Below are 20141 nucleotides of genomic sequence, written 5' to 3'. Positions count from 1 at the left end.
TGTCATAAAATAATAGCATTATCATTTTTGATCATTTTAGTCGTTGTTTCTTTATTATCACAAGGACTTTATTCTTGCGTTTTGATTTTGAGCTACAAACAATTTTTTTTCATCCCCTCATTTTACTATACCGCCACTTTATTTATCGATTTACAAAATTCACTAAATTTTTCAAAATAAACGCGCGTTTGATCCAAAAGAAACTAGGAAAATAAATGAGTCTCTGTTTTACTTAATACTGTAGAAAATAAGGTAAAAACTCTTCACTCAAAATCTAAAAGAAACACAATTTTAAAAAAAAAGAAGCCCAAAATGATCGTTCTTTTTTTCGAAACAACAGATGTAAACGATGTTCTTATATTCCTATTCATCTTTTTTTAATCGAGAGCATTTAGCACGCACACGTTCTTTAATGATGAAATTATGCAAGAGCTCAAGAAGACAGAACTTTCTAGCATTGACGATATTTCATTCGCTTGCGTTGCCGAACTGCGATGCAAAATTTCACATCGAAGAATAATGCATTTTTTGTAACATTAAGGCAAGTGAAAGAAAAATATGGCAAGCTTTTTCCTTGATGGTTTTAAAGATTCTTCCAGATTGCAGGCCTTGTAAGGTAACGGAAGGGAAAAAAAAAGAATTAATGGAACAAAAAGAAATGTTTAGCTTAATGGAGTCGAACTTCATAACTACAATGGTTTTGAGGCTAAAATCTAGAATTATAAATTTTACGGGATTTAATAAGTTAATAAAGATCATATTAAAATTTATGATGTATACATAGCAAAGCTTTCTCTAACAAACAAAATTTTAAAAAAAAGATATACCTAGTAAATTAGGTTTTCATTACTTAAGAAGCATCATAACTAAAATATTTGTATAAAAAGTCATAAATATTTTATTCAAATTTGACTAATTTCGTTAAAATTTTGGTTTCATAATTCAAATTAATTCAATCAAAATAATGTAAAAAATTTTCCAAATTTTCAAAAGATTTTCTACAATCATCAAATTGTGTAATTAAAAATCGTTTAGTCAGAGGAAATACATTTTTGCACCCGATTTTGCAACTTAAAACACACACAGCGTATTTCACTAATATTTAAATAATGTATCTAAGGTCCAACTCTTGGACGATTAGGACTGTTACACATAAAAATCCGAATACTAAATCAAAATTAATTTTGGTGTTTTTTTTCTACCTTTTAATTCGGTGTACGAAACTAGAATTTCTTTAGCTACAATTTCTAAAGATGCGATTAAAATTTCCATTTTCCTTTTCTTTCACCATTTTCATTTATTTCGATCAGTTTCAAAGATTCTTGATTTATTTTCACTTGTAAGTACGTTACAAAAATAAGAACAGCAAGGATTATATGAAATGATTTTTATTTACAAATCAACAAACTAATATCACAACAATCTCATAATAACTAAAAACACAGGCGAGTAATAAAGTTGGTGTGCAAGTATTTGTCACAAAAATATTGACATTTTTGATATTATATGTTTTATTGATATTTTAGTAAATATTGAAGTTTTAATTGTAGGTTAAGGGATTTTGTTAAGTTCTATATATTTTTAAGTTGATAATACCTTATATTCAGAACATACCTTATATAAAAAACAAAGCAGAATGTTATTATTTAGTACCCCTTTAATTCAAATAACTGTTAATAGCTAACGCAATACTTTAATAACTTACGTCTAAACGAGTTATTAAAAAAATATTGAGTTTTTTTTAGGCATATTACACTATTTTATATTAAATGCAGGCATACTCGTATAGTATGATATTTAAGGATTGATGAATACATTAATGTATTAAAACTTTGAATAAATTTAAATGCTGCAAATATGTGAAAAATGTTAAATTTTTTTTTAAAGATTTATAAATTTTTCTTCGACATTATACATTTTTACAGTCCATAGACAATTGGCCTAGATTAAATAGATCAGATATAACATATAAGTTAAGAAAACTTTATGATTGAACAATATCTTAAATCCATAAAAATACATAGAAAAATAAAAGATGTCTTAAAAGTGAAATTTATAAGCCAGGGTTTGAGGACGAATCAGCTGAGCGTCCTCGAAAATTTTGCGATTTGTGGACACCCACATATAAATGGAAAATATTACTTTATGTATGCAATAAAGATTTTTTTTTAATTGATAACTTATATCAGGTGCAGAACCATCAAATTTGATTTCATTACTAAGCACTTTTAAACTATTATTAACACAATTCAACAAATATTCTGCATTTAAACACTAATAAAACGAAAGAGTACACGATTATAAAAAATAAAAAAAAACATTTTTTTGCTAAAATTATTTAAAGAGGAGTATGGCGTTTTTATCTGTTAGTTTTAGCCTGGTGTTTTTTGCTTTGTTATAATTTGGGGACATTTTCTGTCTTCAATGAGTTGGAAAGTTATGAGGACCATGAAATTTTGAGGACTGTCTTCAAGACTTGAGGACGTCATGTCACCTTATTTAAAAAAGAAATATATAAAAACATTGCTTTTTTAAAGCATTTTTAATATAGCTTCAGTTGCGCTGAAAGCAATAGTAAACTTTCTTGGCTTTTTTCGTGAATTTTGATTTATTAGTTTACAAGGACAATAGTTTTAAAGTTATAATATTTTACGATATGATTTAATATAGTTCAAATGTGGTTAATGGTTTTTTACTCTCCTTTGTACTCTCAATTACTATTTATTAGAATATGAAGTAAGTTTGTTTTATTGGACTTTCGTGAGTATTCTCGTAGTCTCACAAAATCTTTCCAAAATTTAGAATAAAATAAAAGATAAAGTAATAAATAAATATAAAAAAATGCTAGACATGAATTCCTTGAGAAATACTTCCAGGGGTCTGTCCAGATATTTTGTGAAAGGTCCGTTTTTGTAAAATTGTGAAAAAATGACTCGTAATTTGTGAATATAAAATAAACGTTCTTTCAACCAGGGTCCGCTTTTATGAATTTGTGCAAATAGGGTCCGCTATTGCAAAAAACTTTTTCAATGAGTTTTTTAATTGTAAAGACGTACAGGATTATGCTCAACACTGTAAAATTATAATTAAAAAAATTAAATTTTAAAAAATAAATAGCAATTGCAGCTACTAAATTAGCGATGCAGCATACAAATATTTGGTATTTAGCCTATACTGCTGAACGAAGAATGTTCATTTCGGACGAATAATGGATGAAGCGTCTGCCTAAGACAAAATTTAGTTCTTTTACATCTGTCTCCCCCCCCCACTTCTGGGAAGGGTTTATTCGATTAACAGAACAATAATGAAGATAAACAAATTTGTGAAGGGTCCGATTAAAAGATAAAAACAGACCTTTCACAAAATAATTTAAGTTAAAATATTTTGTGAAGGATGAAAAGATATTTTGTGAAGGGTCCGTTAACGGACCCAAATTTCTTCTAAACAGACCCCTGACTTCTCTTTTGTATAGTCTTTATAAGTTATACCTTCTTACACTAAACTCTCCTATACATCCTATTCCTTGGATCTGATATGAGAAAATCTGATACATGTGTTTTAAAGAATATCTATTACTAGTTTATATGTTATTTAATAGAAGATATTCAGTAAGAAAAATCGCAATCCAATATATAGAGTACTTTCAGAAGTCTTATAGAAAGTAAAAATTTCTGAATATAGCAGATTCGATCATTTGAAATTCGCACCACGTGAGTCACTCGCAAAGTCAGCACACGATCATAGATAAATCCATTGTATACTATACTTGTCACGTAGAAACACACCTGCAATGAGCTGTCATTAGACAACTGCGAAACTTTGCAATCAGCTTTTTAACAAAAGATCAAATAATGAAATGTTGAAATTAAGTTTAATAATAAATCTAATTTTCAACATCGTTTTTTTAGTTATATCTTTGATTCTGAGTTAACGCTGGCTTATAAATGAACCATGAATCCAAACACTTCATCAAATTGTAACCTTTAAATTCAACCTTTCATTTTTAGTTCGTCCATGAGAACATGCTGCAACTTTGGATTTTTGAAGAACATGTTCCAACTCGTAAAAACATGTTGCCCAATGACCCAAAGTTTCATTTCAAATTTTGTTACCGCAGTTTTATTGAAAACAAAATACTTAAAATCTTTGCTTTTCTTCCTCATAAAGAGTAGTTATACTAAAATTTATAATTTATTTTATGTAAACTACAAAAAATTTTTATGGTAACGCTGAAAAGTTAAGGAAACAAGTTTGATTTTGCAACAAACTAATAATTCACTGAAAATATTTAAAAACAGTGCTAAGATTTAAAAATTAATATTTCCCCCTCTATTTGAAAAAAGTATTAATTTAATGACTATATATTATCTAAAGCGCAACAAGGTTTGAATACCTCCTACCGTCCAACAACAAATGAGTTGAGCTATAGGTGCAATTTAATTATTCTAGAGATAACAATTAGGAATCTTATATAATTTTTAAAAATGTAACATGTCTACGTTTTATACCAATAAAGAGTCACGCTTCATAAATGCCAAGAATTTGAGTTCAAGACTAATTCATGCAAACTATTTTCTACAAATGCTTTAATTTAAATATCAGTTTTAGATAATTCTTATCGCTTTTTCCTTTTATCTACTTTTTAAACAATTATTACATTATTTACAAATGGTAAAAACTGATTTTCGTCCTTTCTAAAATGTCTCAGAATGTTTCTGGGCACTTTAGAGACTGTGCAGAGAATTTAAAAAGGGAATTTTGCCAGGTTTTAAAGTGAAAACGAAATTCTAGTTCATTGTTAAATTTAAAAGGCATACTATAGAAGTTACATTTGATAGTTGAACCTGGTTGCCTAAATTTGAACTCTAACCTATTTAACTACAGAAGAATTCTAATACTGGTTTCAAAAGTCAGAAAATGCAATTCGTACCGAGGTTCTTACAGAAACAGGACAATAAAGCATGAATACTTATTAGTATTTACAGAAGCAGAATTGCTACCAGCAAAACCCCTGCAACACTTGGCCTATGAAACTGGATGGTATTTTGCAGGCATAAGCTCAAAGGTGTTTTTTTTTCCTACCTGCGGTGGTATATGTTTTGACTCTTTCAATTGTCATTGCAATATATAGGACACTAATAAATACTTTTAAAATTAATTTATGTATAAGTTATTAATAAATGATTAAAAAATCTCTCTCTGTAAAAGAGACAAATATTTTAACATATAATAGTTTCAAATGAGACTTAATGAATTTACATTAAATATAAAACTCTTTGAAATTTAAAAGCAACTATAAAATACATTAGATGATTCACACAAATTTTTTATTCACTTTCATTTATGTGTTCTTACTTAATGAAGTTAATTTTAAAAAGGTCTCCGAATGTCCGCCATGTTACATAGATGAAAAATCAAAAAAATGTGGTTGTTGCAAGTTTTTCTTGACATAACCTTCAAATAAAAACCACATTAGAATTTTCACGAAAAGTTTGGATCATTCAAACTGCGTTTTCAAGGTGAACTTTCGGCATTTGATCTCAAACACCAAGTTGACTTGCAGTAACACAATGATGAATAATATGTTTTCAATTTTTCAATAACAGTTTAAAAAATTAACTTTTTTAACTCAATTCACAAATGGCGGGAAAAAAGTCATTCAACATCTATGAACGAAATTCACAAATGAAAACAGTAATTTAAAAAAAAAAAAGCTACTTCAAATTGCCTTTTCACCAGCAGTTACTCGCACACTGGAAGAAAGGTTGTTTTAGTTGAACTGTCGAATTCAGTATCTCCATCCACTTGATGCCAACGTTGTAAAAAAGCCCGTTAGGAAAAGGAGGCAGCTTGCAGCTATCCAGGACCATGAAATCAATAATATGACCTTGCATTCCCTTCATGGCATTCTGCAAGACTTGCGCATTCCGTATCGTCTTGCAGAAAGCCACTGTTTCAATTTCCATTTCACCACTGGCAGAATCTGATTTTGGCACTTCTAGGCACTCACAGGGGTGGATATCTTCTTTTCTTGGACATCCTACTTTGAGCTGTGTTGTGGGTGCCATGGCTGGAAATAGTGAATGAGCTGTAGATGTTCTTGGCATCATGACGGAGGACTGACACCAAACAGTTCCAACAAAGAGCAACGTTCTTAGGATAAGACTGTACATTTTTTAAAATAATCTGAAATGAAGAAAAAAAAATTTAGTAATGATACTATTGTTAATGATAAACATAAACATTGGGACAATTCTCAGACTCGGAGCTTTTGGACCAAACTGTTATGACGATTCTGTTCGAAAACAAACTGAAAAGTTTAATCGGTTTTCGTCTTATGAGAAGTGTTGAGATATTCTTTCATTCTCTTCTTGTTATAAATAAGCGATTCTGTATAGAACTCAAATGTTTTGAAGGCAAATTTTTAATTTTAATTCGAAATACTTTCCAACGTCCCACTGACAATATTTTTTTTGTCTCTATTTCCTCAAAATAAAAGTTCACATAAAATATACATTTAAAAATTGAGAACTTGATTGGCGCATTTAAAGAGCGATCGATCGCTCTTTAAGTGCACCAACTACACGTAAAATGATCGAAATACGTTGAGAAAGAATGCTCCCTAAGTTTGTAAAAATCGTGATTTGTATTTTAATTTTCTTTAAGTTTTCAACTTATTGTAGTTTAATTTTCTGAAAAAAAATTAAATTTGATAAAAGAATCATTATAAAATAAAGAATAAGGACTTGAATCAATCAAAAAATCAACAGTTGAACGATTAAGAACCGTTAACCTTTAAACAATAAACTTCACTCAAAAGTTTGAAAAAATTTGGAGTGTGCTCCATAAGCTCCGTTTCATAGAATAAACTCATTGTTCCTGATAATCCTAAGTCTATCAGAGTGGGCAAAATATAATTTACAAGGACTCAGTTGCTTTTAATCAAGATTAAAATTAACCATTATATTATTTTTAAGCCTTAGTTCACTATTAGCTGTTATTGTTAACGCAAATTGCGATTGCTTTTAATTGCTACTACAGGTAGTTGATTTCGTTTAATTAGCAACTTTGAAGTCTATGACAGTCATAAAAATAATTATGAGCTCACTTTTGGATGCCTGAAGCTCGCTGGATTGTTTTTAACCCGAGAATATATGCAAGTTAAAAAAAAAGATTACCGACTGCCCATAAAATGTCTCAAAACAATATTAAACTATTGTGTCAGTGGAGAGCTCTCTCAGAGAAAGTAATATTTTGATGAAAGGACAGCAGAAAATCCTCGCCGAGAGGACATTATTGTACTTTACTTAGTGATGCTGTCAACTTTTTTCTTAATGAAAATGTATCACTTTAAAGAGAAAAAAAAATCTGCAAAGTTTCCATCGATTAGAAGGCTAGTTGGCCTCCTCTTAGAATCCCTTAACAATTATTGAAATTCACAAAAATATTTGTACTATTATTTTATATTTTATAACCGACGTTGAACAGCCGACCCAATTTGGAATTCACGACAATCAATGTTCAAATCGCAGCTTTGTAATTTTGAACCCAATCCAGAAGACAAGGGAGCTCCTGGATCATGTAATGAGAGAAATTTGCCCTCGTAGGGCTTTTTGATGGAACTAACCCGCATTTGCGTTACATGGAGAGGAAAACCAGAAAATCTAACACGTTTAGGCTGCCGGCAAGGTGATTCTAAACCATGATTCACTTCCCACTGAGGGTATTTTACATTACTACTGCGGTCGAAGCGATCCGGGAGCAGAATTCGTAACAACCAGCCACCTCTGGAATTTGAACCTGGGAAACCTTTTAAGATGGATATTAAAAAAAAAGTAATTACAAAAAAGTAATAATCACCATGCATGCAAACATAAACCGACTCAAACATAATGTTTTAGGACTGAATTTAATTAGTAAACTAATGAAAATTAAGCACAAGGTATTTAATGGAAAACAAAACAAATTATGAATTGTTTTTTTATTGTTTGCCTGCATTGTTATTTCAAAAAAGTAACAAAATTTTAATATGCCATTAAGAATAAGTTCATTTCAATTTCAATACAAACTCAGGGAAGGTTAAATGTGGTTAGAAGCTTTATTAAGACTTGAAGGTCATGAATATCATAAAGATACCTTTAGAGAACAAAAAGGCAGTTCTCAATTCCATTCAACAAGCTTTTCTCTAGATTTATGATATATTGTGTGGGATTGATAATATGCAAATATGTTCTACCATGATTTATGAAGAATAAATACCTTCTCCCCTTCTCAGTTGTGTTCTTGCCAACATACGTACAAAATGAGCTTTTATGATTCGTTTTTGTTTCTTTTATCGCATGCAGTCGTTTGTAAAATTGCAATTTTAGAATTTGTTTCAATTTATTCTGTTCTGTTGAAATAAGAGAGGTAAATTTAAAACTTTTAAAATGTATTCTAAATGAAAATCGATATCAATTATTTTCTCCTCGTTAAAGAGCTGGAAAAGTTTATTTTAAACTATTAAGAAAATAATAATATAAAAATTTTAAAATCTAATTTTTCCAAGTAGACTAAGAAAAAGGAAATAATTTTTGTGTCAGATCAAATACGGGAAAATAATTTACAATCCAGTGGCATTTTACGACTTGCTCACTTTCTAGGAGATTTCTTTATTAGTTGTAGTTGGCAGCAATTATAATGCTAGCTTTTATTTCTTTTAAAGCTGTTTTTCGAAGCTCTGTTACTAAGGAAAATAAAAAAGCCATAGTTTAAGTGCCTTACACCTGAAGCAATGTGACGATTTTCAGCTATATATATTATCTTGCCGTGAAGAATTATCTGGGCATTAGAACATACAAATAACTTAAATATTTCAAAAGTTATTAAACTTTAGTATCGCCTGTTTGACGACATTTTTCCACCGTGATGAAAATTATCAAAATCACTGCTTTATTCTGAATTTTTCAAACGTTGTATCAAACTCAAATTATCGAAGGTAAAATTATCAAACGTTGACACGGCGATAAAAAGGTTGGAGAGTTCTAGCTAGTTAAAAAAGGGTCGATATTTCGATAGCAAGAATTAACCCGCACAGACACGATAGCGAGTTTATAAAAATATTTAAAAAAAACCATCTTTTTAAAATCATTATTTTTTTTTATATAAAAAATAAGTATTACGTGATATTGTGAAACGGTAAAAAAACAAAAAAACAAACAAACAAACTAAACACTTGAGAGAATGATTATAATTGTTTGCCTATGCTTAGGTTCATAATCAATGTCATAAAAACAAATTGTGTTTGAGATTATTACATTACGAAAAAATAATCAGCACATAATTTATTAAACATGGAAATAAACATTTTAACTTTATAATTCTCACAAAAAAATAATACTAACAAAAAAAATAATAAATAAATGAAAAATCACTGGCATTAATAAACGGTTATTTTTCACAATAAATTAGGATATATGAATATAAAATGTTCTATGACATCCACAATAAAGTGGACTATGGGATACACTTCCAATTGAAAATATAAATACTCACGTCGATATATAAATTTTTTATTTATCATCATTGCAACTGAAACAGTATATGGCCTTTCAGAATATTCCAATAAGGCACTTGGTGTGGTCCACAGCATTTAACGTGCATTTCATAAAATTCGGAGTAATTTAATTGTAAGAAAAAACTTCAGTTGTGAAGTTTAACAAATTGAGATTTTGCTTGATCGTGTGATTTAACTTAAAGTGTTGGTATGTATACACGAAAACCACGGCTACAATAAAATTTTATTTCATTCAAAAATTCCAAAACAATTTTCACGGTGGCCTGGATGAGTAAAGAGGTCATGGACGAACTTTGTTAGAAATTTTCACGAATTGTACTAAATTTTAAATACTATCGCTCCTCCTCACTAAAGCGTTACGGTGATGAAAACCGCAAAGTGATCTAAATTAAGTTTGAATGTTCAGCGGCACGCATGTATAAAAAGATACCCCAGAGATTAAAAAAAAAACATTCGAAATAGTCTGTTTTTAATCCTTTATTATAAGGGAAAATGCAGGCCTTCAAAAAGTAGTTATTAAATAAACGTAGAGCCATTTCAGTCAAAATATCTGCACACGAAACTTAAATTAAGGTCTTTTTAGGAATCAAACTGTTCATATAAAGAAACTGTTCCATCATTTTGTTTTTATGCTTATTAATTTACACGGATTCAATATTACTTTAGAGCTCTATTTTAGTTATAATGATGAAGAGAGTTTTATCAACGGAGATCATCGGCTCTTTGATTCAACCTTAATTTTTTTTAAATTCTTTGCTTTATTTCTTTTTCATTTTCTAATCTTTTTCTTTGGTTTTTTTAATGTATTTTAGGATCTTTATAATTAAAGTAAAAGGTTTAAAAATTGGTTCTACAAACACTGAAATTTATATGTGTGCATATCTTTTTGACGCAGATGGAACCCCCTGTATCCTTTTTCTGTATTTTTTTCTGACGTTCTAATTGCAAGCAAAAATATAGTTCGGTATTTGTTAATTGTAAAAAAAGGCAGGTTAATGGATACTAGGAAAATCTGTTAGATTATCAGATTTATATTTGCACTAAAGTATAAAATTCAAAAAAAGTAGCTTGCTTTTCATTCATATTCAAAAATTGAACAATAATTGATTTTGTAATTTTAAGAAATTTCAATGATGAATAACTGTTTCTCTTAAATCAAAATAACTGCAAATAAATGCAAGTTTGGAAAATTATTGCTAGTAAGAACCAAGTTTGGGAGATTTTAATGTAACGCAAAAATAAAAATACCGGTTGTATTTCATAATTATAAATTATTAAAATGCTAAATATACTATTTTGTAATTATTCTGATCTAAATTAATACGAAATAATAAAAAAAGTATGAAAAATATGTTTCAAAAAAGGGTCAAAGGGTTTAGGGGAAATTCTATGAATTAATTTTTCAAATGTTATTTCTAAGTAGCATTGAAATGTATATAAATCGAATGAAAGTTTTAGAAATTAAAGACTTATTTGAATTGCTAAACAATCCAAAAGGAACTATTATAAGCAGTTCTGTTGATTCGCGAGCGTAGTGAGCAGGGGCTGGGGATCCGCTAGTAATTTTATAATTTACATTTCATGAATACATAAAATGATCAACTTATATTTTTAGTTCGGTTGACGAATATTTGAAAATGTTTTTGTTTGCATCTCTGCTGATTGACGAAAATAAATTAAAATTCCAATGTTTTGTTAAAATGATAATATTATTTGAAATGTAATATTAGCTTAGTCGTTGATTGAATGGATGTTCAGAACCTCCTTCTACACGTTGCAGTCAACATATTATTTCTTTTAGAAATCATTGAAGCTCATTCCGTAAAATGACACGTTTTATCATGACTTTTCTCAAAATAGTTAATTCATCATGTCAGTTGGCGCAATCGTGTAAAATAGGAACAGGTTGATCTAATTTCAGCAATAAATTTAATCTTATGACTGAAATACGGAAATGAGAGATTAAACTGGTTCTATCTGAAATAAAATCGGACATTTATGAAAAGAAGGGGGGAAAATGAATGGTTGTCTCATGGGTAGTTTCTCTGAAAAATCTTGGATCACAAGTTGTGCGTACGCAAGCGAAGTTTCAAATTAGAAAAGCTTGATTGTAAGCGTTTCATTTAATAAGCTGATCATCTCAAATTTATTAAAAGGAGCCTTGGTGGTATAGAGCGTTCGCTTCCCAATGAAGAGACCTAGGTTCGAATCCCAGTGGTGTCTGGTTGGTTAGAATTGTGTGTCCGGCTCACATCGATAACAGTGCTGACGAAAAATATCCTCAACGGTAGACGAATCACTGGTTATAATCTCCTTGCCGTCGGGCTGACCGTGAGAGGTTTTCGTGGTTTTTTTTCCCTCTCCAGCAAATGCGGACTAGAATCATCCAAAAGACTTCCACGAAGGCTAGTTTATCTCAATGCCTTATCTAGGAGTTCCCACGTCTTCTAGGCTGGATTCGAAATAACAAGGCTACGGAGTTGAACATTAACAGCCGTAAACTCAGACTTGGATCGGCTGTTATGTTTTTGACGCAGATNCGTTAACAGATTCATTTGGCGACAGATGTTCTCGTTTTTTGTCCATTTTTCAAATCCGATTGTCTTCCCCAATTGCAAAGGTAGTTGTGTGGTTTAGAATGTCGTCTGTGCGTGTCTCATCCAAGGCTGTTTAGGTAATGCACGTCAAGAAAACTAGCGGGTGTTTGTCCACATAAACATAAGAAAAATGGAAAGTTGTGAAGTACTTTGCATTTATCTTATTCACAAACAAAGAGAGGATCCACATTTTTTTTACTTTCCTTTTTTTATTTAATTACCTTTTTAAACTGACTAATGTGATACTGTTGGTTCGACGGAACCTGTGGAATCTGACCACTTTGACGGAGCACTGGCATAAAGTGGTTAACTAATAGAGAAGGAATCTTTTTGCCAGTTTGGTACGTGATCATTTAAAATCAACAGGTGTTTCACTATGCTCTGCGATCACTCGGACAAAAGATCAAACCCAGGCTTTATATATACGTTTATTAAAGTTGTATATTCTACTGAAAATAAAATTTAAGCTTTATATTTTCATTCATTAAATTTTTTATATTTTACATAAATGGAGTAAGAACACATATTATGGAGTTATATAATGGAGTAAGAACACAACCTTAATTTAATATTTTCTATCCAACAGGCTCATAAATTAAATACAATGTGTACATGAGGCTGATCGTTAAGTTTATAAAAATGAAACGAATCACTTTATTTGTCATTTATTGCAGTTTATTAATTTATTTGCTCCTAAAAATAATAATTGCAAAACAGTTAGACACCGATTTAAATAAATTTATGTTAAAATGTAGCGCAATAAGGTAATATAGAGTAACGTAAAAAAAAACTTTTTAGTGTTGAACTCTTAATCTAGAAAACAATCAAAATTAAAAAAGAGTAGAAAAAGAATCTTAGAAGAGTAGAATAAGAAAAATAAATATTACAGGTAAATACAGTTAAATGATACAAAAATATTTTACAGTAAACAATACCATTATGACTTTATTAATTTTATGCTGATGACAACTAAAAAAATACGGAAATGGGTGTAGGAAATGTGGATTCTACAATGTGATTTTCTGCCCAGTAAAAACGCATCGATAACAATGAAAAACTGCGTTATGAACCATTTTGTTATGTTACATAAAGAAATAAGTAAATAAAAGTATTTGTGTGTCACGTGACACAGCAGAAAATATCCGGCAAATAGCTAAAGAGAAGCATTAAAAATTTGATATTGAAATCCAAAGAAAATCTCCATAGGTGGTCAGTAAAAAACAAAAAATTTTCATTTCTTGCAGCATTCTGGAAATAAATGTAACTTGTTGAGTGAATCGGCGCAAAGCTCCAGTTCATATTTTAGCCCTTTAGCTAGTCAGAGAATTCTCAGAGTTTTAATTGGCTATAAATTCAGTTAACCACAAAGTTCTGACAGCTAGCAGTCAGTAAACGATAGAAATATGTTTTGTCACACTACACCAAGTTTCATTTAAAATTCTAGCACTCTAACTAGTGAGAATGCGTACCCATCTCACTCACACGAAAGTGAGTCAATAAAAACATGGTAAATGAATTCATAATAGGAAAAATTATATGTTTAAAAATCAAGTTAAATTATGAAAAGTAACCCATAAATAAAATTGGGATGAACAAGAAAAATGATTTTAGGATAACTAAAATATAAATAAATAAAAAACTATTTCCTTATTTTGAAGAATATGATGTTCACGAATAGTAATAGTCAAAATATAACATTAATATGCTTAACCATGTATGAAGTGCGAGATATCAGCAAATTAGTACAACAAAAACAAAAATATATTAAAAAAAATTAGAGCATCATTTTTTATTTATTTTTTTTCGTTATGTCATTAGTCTGCTTTTTATCAAAACCGCGAGGGAGATTTATTTCATTTTATGCCATTTGTTATCTCGCCCACACTTCAGAAAACAGAAGTGGTCAAGTTTCTTGCACTGACCCACAAAATACGAACTCAATTTCTGAAAAATGAGTTATGGTTAATGAATGCGAAAAAATAATATTGATAATAAAAATTCAATACATTGAAGTAACTAAAAATAAACCATTACCATTCGTTTTCAGTAGCCGAACTACTACGCATGAATGCATAGACACTTTTATTAAATATCCCTGGCTAATAAAATGAAGCTACTCATATTTTTTTCTCAGTTTAGCAGTCAAATTGGATACTTTCAAAACATATTTTCATCTGTCATAATACGGCTATGGATATAAATTTCTCTAAAAGCTGCAAATTACAACAAAAAATCATTTTGAGCAGCCGTAGCTCAGTGGCTTGATACGTTTGGCAATTTAATATGAACATTTTATTGAAAGTTTAAATGCATTATTTTACCTTACCAATGAAACAGGTATAGCAACAACAAATGTAATTAGCCGCTTTATGATGCCATTTAGATGACTTCACAATATCCTATATGACAAAAAACGCAGATTTCTTTCAGAATTCCATTTTAAAAATATTTACTTTATCTTTTTAACCGTTTACGATATGCTGAAGACAACCAAAAGGTTGCGTTTTGGCTAAATCATGGGGTTAACACCTGATTGTGTTTTTAGAGATTACAACATTTTAAAGTGATCATACTTAACATTGAAAGCTTGTACTTCTTCTCTAAAACTAGAATGTAAGACAGTTTTACTCGTTTTAAACTAAGTAGGACGAAGACAGAACTTGACGGTTGCCGTTACTTAAGCTATGGATCTTGTTCAGTCTTGTATCATCCTTTTCACATGCGAGTATTTGAAAACTGAGATACTATATAAGCAGAGAGCTCGACGCACTTAACAATACTCAATACTCAAAACTCGTATAGTATTTAAAAACTGAGCTAAAGTAGGTGAATAATAATTTATTAAGAGCTAAATACAAGTTTAAGTAGTACGAAATTAAAAAGAAGAAACTTTAAAACTCATACAAATTGACTAAAATTTAGATTGGCTAGTATTAAGAAATGCATTATATATCTCTCTATCAATGATATTTTTTGATGTTATAAGTTTATTACTTAAATAGGAGTCATTCGTCCACCGTTTTGAGTTTTAGGTGTGGCAACAAAAATGTAATTATTTTCTTATTTTCAAACCACTTGAAAAACAATGTTTTTTAAAAATAATAGTTTTATTTTTAATTTCTTAAGATGAATTTTATTTTTGTTGCTGTAAATAGTAGTGCTTGTTCGCTGAAAAAAGTACATTGGATGATTAGAGGTGGAGTATCAGTCTGTTTGTATATTAAGGAAAGTCACAGTTAAATTCATTTGAAGCCCCTGATTTTTAAGAATTTTTTTTTTATAACCGTCGTTGAACAGCCGACCCAATTTTAGGGGTTTACGACTACTAATGTTCAACTCCGTAGCCTTGTCATTTTGAACCCAATTCAGAAGACAAGGGAACTCCTGGATCGAGTATTGGGAGAAATTTGCCTTTGTGGAGGACTTTGTGATGGAGCTAACCGGCATTTGCGTTACATGGAGAGGAAGACCACGAGAACATCCCACGGTTAGCCTGACGGCAAGAGGACTCTAACCCATGCTCCGTCCGCCACTGAGGATCATTCACGTCAGCACTGTGGTCGGTGCAAGCCGGATGCGGAATTCGTATCGACCAGCCATTGCCGGGATCGAACCCCGGTTCACCTCACTGGAAGGCGAACCCTGAGCCATCGCGGCTCAAGCCCCTGGATTTGTAGTATACATAAAAAATAGTCAACAATGTATAATATTTCTCAAAAATATGTAGCGCATCCAAAATTCTTTATCAAAATACTAGCGCATGGTATGCAAAAGATCGCAAATCTATTTTTTTAAAAATCATTTTTACGAAATCGTCACTTGGAATATATATATTGGTGGAAGTTTTTATTTCTATTTCTTTATTCTTAGCTAGTTCATTTTTCTGTTTGTCAGATTATATAAAATAAATTTTACCCATAGAAAATTTAACTCGTTCGTAAAAAGAAAAAAAAATTGGAAGAGAAGTTTAATGCATAGGAAGTTCAATATTTAAAATTTTTTTTTGTTATCTTTCATCTAAACGAGCAATAAAATTTAAAAAAAAATTCTCTAATTAATTATAGTTAAGGTGACGACGCAATCAATGTATACGTTTTTAAGTTAAATGAAATATAGAATTTGTGAAAAACATTGTTATATAATTTGCGGCTGGTACGAAAATATAAATTTTAATTAACAGTCAAAATAAACTTTAACTGAAAAAGTACCACTGGTAGCTTGCAATCAATCATCACATTTTAAATGTCTGTCTTTAAGAAAGCTCATTTCAGTCACTAAACAATAAGTGAAAACAGAAAAGGTCAAACAAATACGAAATATTTAAAAGTCAATTTATCTGCATACGGATTACTCTCATTTTAAAGTTAGCACAAATTATGCCCGCGTTGCATACCAATTATTTTGATGCTCTCTCGTGGGTGTGGTACCACCTGAACCATCTTCCCAAACCCTTTTGGCAAACTCACGATTTGTTTATAAATGTCAAGCGCACGTGAGATTCAGACATTGAATGATTACAATTCAGGAATGAAGTTTCCATTCTTAGGGAATTTAACTTCCTGTATATAAGAATGACACGTGGTTTTTGTCAATGTCATTTGTCACCCTTAAGTTAGTTTGTTTTTTTTTTCGCCATTTTTTGTGAAGTTTCAACAAGAATAATCCTAAGGTTAGAAATAACTTCTTAAGAGATAGGGATCTGGATTCCGGATGGTCGGTTTTTAAGAGCTCTCCGTGTTTATACAACCTGACGTCTTAAATGGATTCGCGAGGTCTTAAGATCAGAGATTAGAGGGCGATTTTGGGTGACTTTACCTACAGGTAAATAACTTTAGTTGCGGTGAGATTGGCAGTTCTTAATTCCAAAGCACACGGTTTTTCCCATGGTGGTGGGGGAAAAAAAGTGAGAAAATAAAGAACAAATGTGGGAAAAATTTCAATGTCTTTTCAATTTTGTTGTTGTTTTGAATTCGGTTTGTAAATAGAATTCACAAGCATTTGTTGAAATTTGATCTGTTGTCATATTCTCACGCAGATAATTGCAATAAGATTATTTTTAAAAGCCATTAAAAACAACAGTATTTATGAAGGCTATCGCGAATGCTATTGTTGTGGTTTCATGAGTTATACATATAGTGCTCACAAGCATTAATAAAAACAAAATTGTCTTAAATAGAGGTTTTTGCAACCCTATATTTTCAGAAAATTCGCACCCAATATAATTCAGTTTAGTGGTAATGTTTTTGTTAAAAATAATGTTTCTTTAATAAATTTTCTTTAAATAATGATACAAAAATTTTTGGAATAAAACATGACGAATCGTTCTTTTTACTGCTCAGCATAATATTATTGGATAATAAAAATAAATAAATATATTGGTAATTGCAAAATTTATTTTTTTAAAAATTTCCTTTTGGTTTTAGTTTTTTTCTGCAACTTTTAAGAATTATCTTTTCCACTGCCTAAACAAGATGAAAACAAGAGCAGACAAAAAAGGCATTCATTTTATTAAAATCGTTCACTTTTAATTGATTTCATTAAAGCTTAAATTTCTTATCAATTCTCTTTACATTGAAGAGAGGAATTGAAGTAGGGGAATTGAATTAAATTCTTCAGAATAGCTGGAATCAAATGCTAACCACACTATGTGATTAAAGTTTAAATCAGGAAACGTTCGTTAGGTTAAAATACATAAATTATAGACTTTCAACTGAGAAACAGGTAAAGAACAATAATGTACTTCTTATTTTTCTCAAAAGGTTTGCCATTTTGGTTTGATATATTTTCGTCTTAAAAGTGCAACTTATTGAATTGTCATTTTTATTAACCGTTTTACGCAAATGAGAACACAGGTGTCCCTATTATAGATATATATGTTTTCTGACTCTCTAAATGCAAGCAAAAATACATTTTGGTAATTTTTAATTACAATAAACAATCTACTAGTTACGAAAAAAAAATCAGTTTGATTATCAAAATTATATTCGCACTAAAATATAAAACTAAAAATAAGTTGTTAGAAATTTTTTTATCATCCATATTCAAAAATTTATTAATAATTGATTTTAAAATGTAATGAAATTTCAATAATGAAGAACTTTTTCACTTAGATCTAAATAAATGCAATTTTTTTAAAAAAATAATTGTTTTGGAAATGAATTGTGTTTGGGAGATTTTATCTTCAATGCAAAAAATAAAAAACCGTTTCACGCTGTATTTCACAACCAGAAATCATTAAAATGTTTAATATCATGTTTTTCACTTATTTTGTCTCAACTTAAAACAAAATAATTAAAGAAGTATGAAAAATATGTTTAATAAAAATTCTGCGTCAAAGGGTTAATAACAGTTTAAGTTAACTAACAAAGTAAACAAGCTAGAAGTTAAAAACTGCCAGAAAACAAAAAAAGTTTTTTTCGTTTTCTTTTTGCCCTTCAAAAATTTTGATTTTAAGAATATTAAATCATTTAATAGTTTCAAAAATAAAATTATATTTGAAAAATACTTTATAAAAATACATCTATAAATTTCAATACCTTAACAATTTCGTAAAATTTGCAACATATGTTCTGAATATTAAATTTTTATTTTGAAGATTAAAATTGTTACTGACGCTTTTTACAGAAAATTCTACATCAAAATGTACACAAAATCAATACCATTAGGAAATATGTGATAAAAATTTACTTACTACGTAAGAACGGAAATTTAATATTCGATTCATGATCAATATCTAATTTAGTATTCATGTTTATCAATCAATGTCGATATGTGAAGTTAATTAACGAAATACGTGACAACAAAATCAACTAACATCATTTTTCAAGTTTGATTAATTATGAAATGTGTAATTAATTGTGAACTATAAGCATCCACTCCTAGAATGTAAATTATTGAATAAACTGTTTCCGAACACATTTCGGTCGATGTAAGTTTAGTTTGAATTAAGTAATAGTAATTGCAAAAAAATATTTTTAATCCTGAATGAAAGTTTTTGAACAAATTATTCTGAATTTGAATAGTGAAACCATTGAAAGAATCTTAAAATAGAGTAATGAATTTTTATCGCTTTGGAATCCACTACTTATGAATTCATTGTGAATACACAAATAAATTTAGGCTATTTGAATACCTTGAATATATTGATAATTTTGAGCATTGATGTATGAATTCAATAGAAAATTATTTTTTAGAATTATACCAATAATATGCTGAGTGAAGGAATTTCTTTGATATATATTTTTGTAATCCTTGTCAAAAATGGAGTCAAAGAAGTTTCTACATTGTGTATAACAGGTTGATATTTAAGCAAGGAAAATATAAACTTTTTTTAAAACAAAATCTAACGAATCACTATTGAAGAACACGAGAGTGAAAGCATAAAAACTTTTTTGATTACCCGTTGAAGTTTGGAAGTACTTTTAATGATTGTCTTTAAACTCTTTTTTTGCTTCCTCTGGCAATCCAACATGTTTTCATGTTTACAGACTCACCTTCTTCAATAGAGATTCGTTAAATTTGTTTTTTCTTTCCTTTAATATTATGAGTTCGCTTATGTGTGTATTTCTTACAACATTTTTGACACGTATTTTAAAAATATATATTACAAATATTTATTAAAATGAGTCATTGTGTTACACTTTGTGTGTAAAAAGAAAAAAAAGCTAACTTTTCCCTTCTTTGAATGTTAATTCAATATCGTTTTTACAAATATTTTTCCTTTGCTATTTAAAACGTACATCATGAAACGAGTAAGATTGTGCAAACTGGATCTCGGATTTGGTATTAACAAACTTAAGAAGTTCATAAGAAGTTCTATTCAAGTATTGACAAAATCATAAGGCATAAATTTAAGCATTGCCCAAATAAACGAAAACTTATCAAAGCATATTTTTTAAATTACAAAATCTCCTTTTTTAAACCTTTGAGGCAGAATTTGTATTAAACATGTTTGTTATTCCTTTTTCGTTATTTTGTATTCTCTTATG

At 29.5% G+C, this 20141-nt stretch overlaps 1 protein-coding gene and 1 long non-coding RNA gene across 3 annotated transcripts in view; both read right to left on the bottom strand.

The window, feature by feature from the left end:
- The window catches only part of LOC107455117 (DNA ligase 1), a 340752-nt gene that overhangs the window by 129641 nt on the left and 190970 nt on the right, over nucleotides 1-20141 (bottom strand). The gene's annotated exons all lie outside the window — the stretch shown is intronic.
- LOC122270573 (uncharacterized) overlaps nucleotides 1373-20141 on the bottom strand; it is a 41366-nt gene continuing 22597 nt past the window's right edge. The window contains exon 2 of the long non-coding RNA XR_011638382.1: nucleotides 1373-6186. This is a non-coding gene — a long non-coding RNA (uncharacterized lncRNA). The remainder of the gene's footprint in view (nucleotides 6187-20141) is intronic.

This window comes from Parasteatoda tepidariorum, chromosome X2 (assembly GCF_043381705.1).
Source record: "Parasteatoda tepidariorum isolate YZ-2023 chromosome X2, CAS_Ptep_4.0, whole genome shotgun sequence".
Taxonomy (NCBI): domain Eukaryota; kingdom Metazoa; phylum Arthropoda; class Arachnida; order Araneae; family Theridiidae; genus Parasteatoda; species Parasteatoda tepidariorum.
The sequence above is the reverse complement of the archived record's forward strand: the minus strand, read 5'-3'. Positions and strand labels throughout refer to the sequence as shown.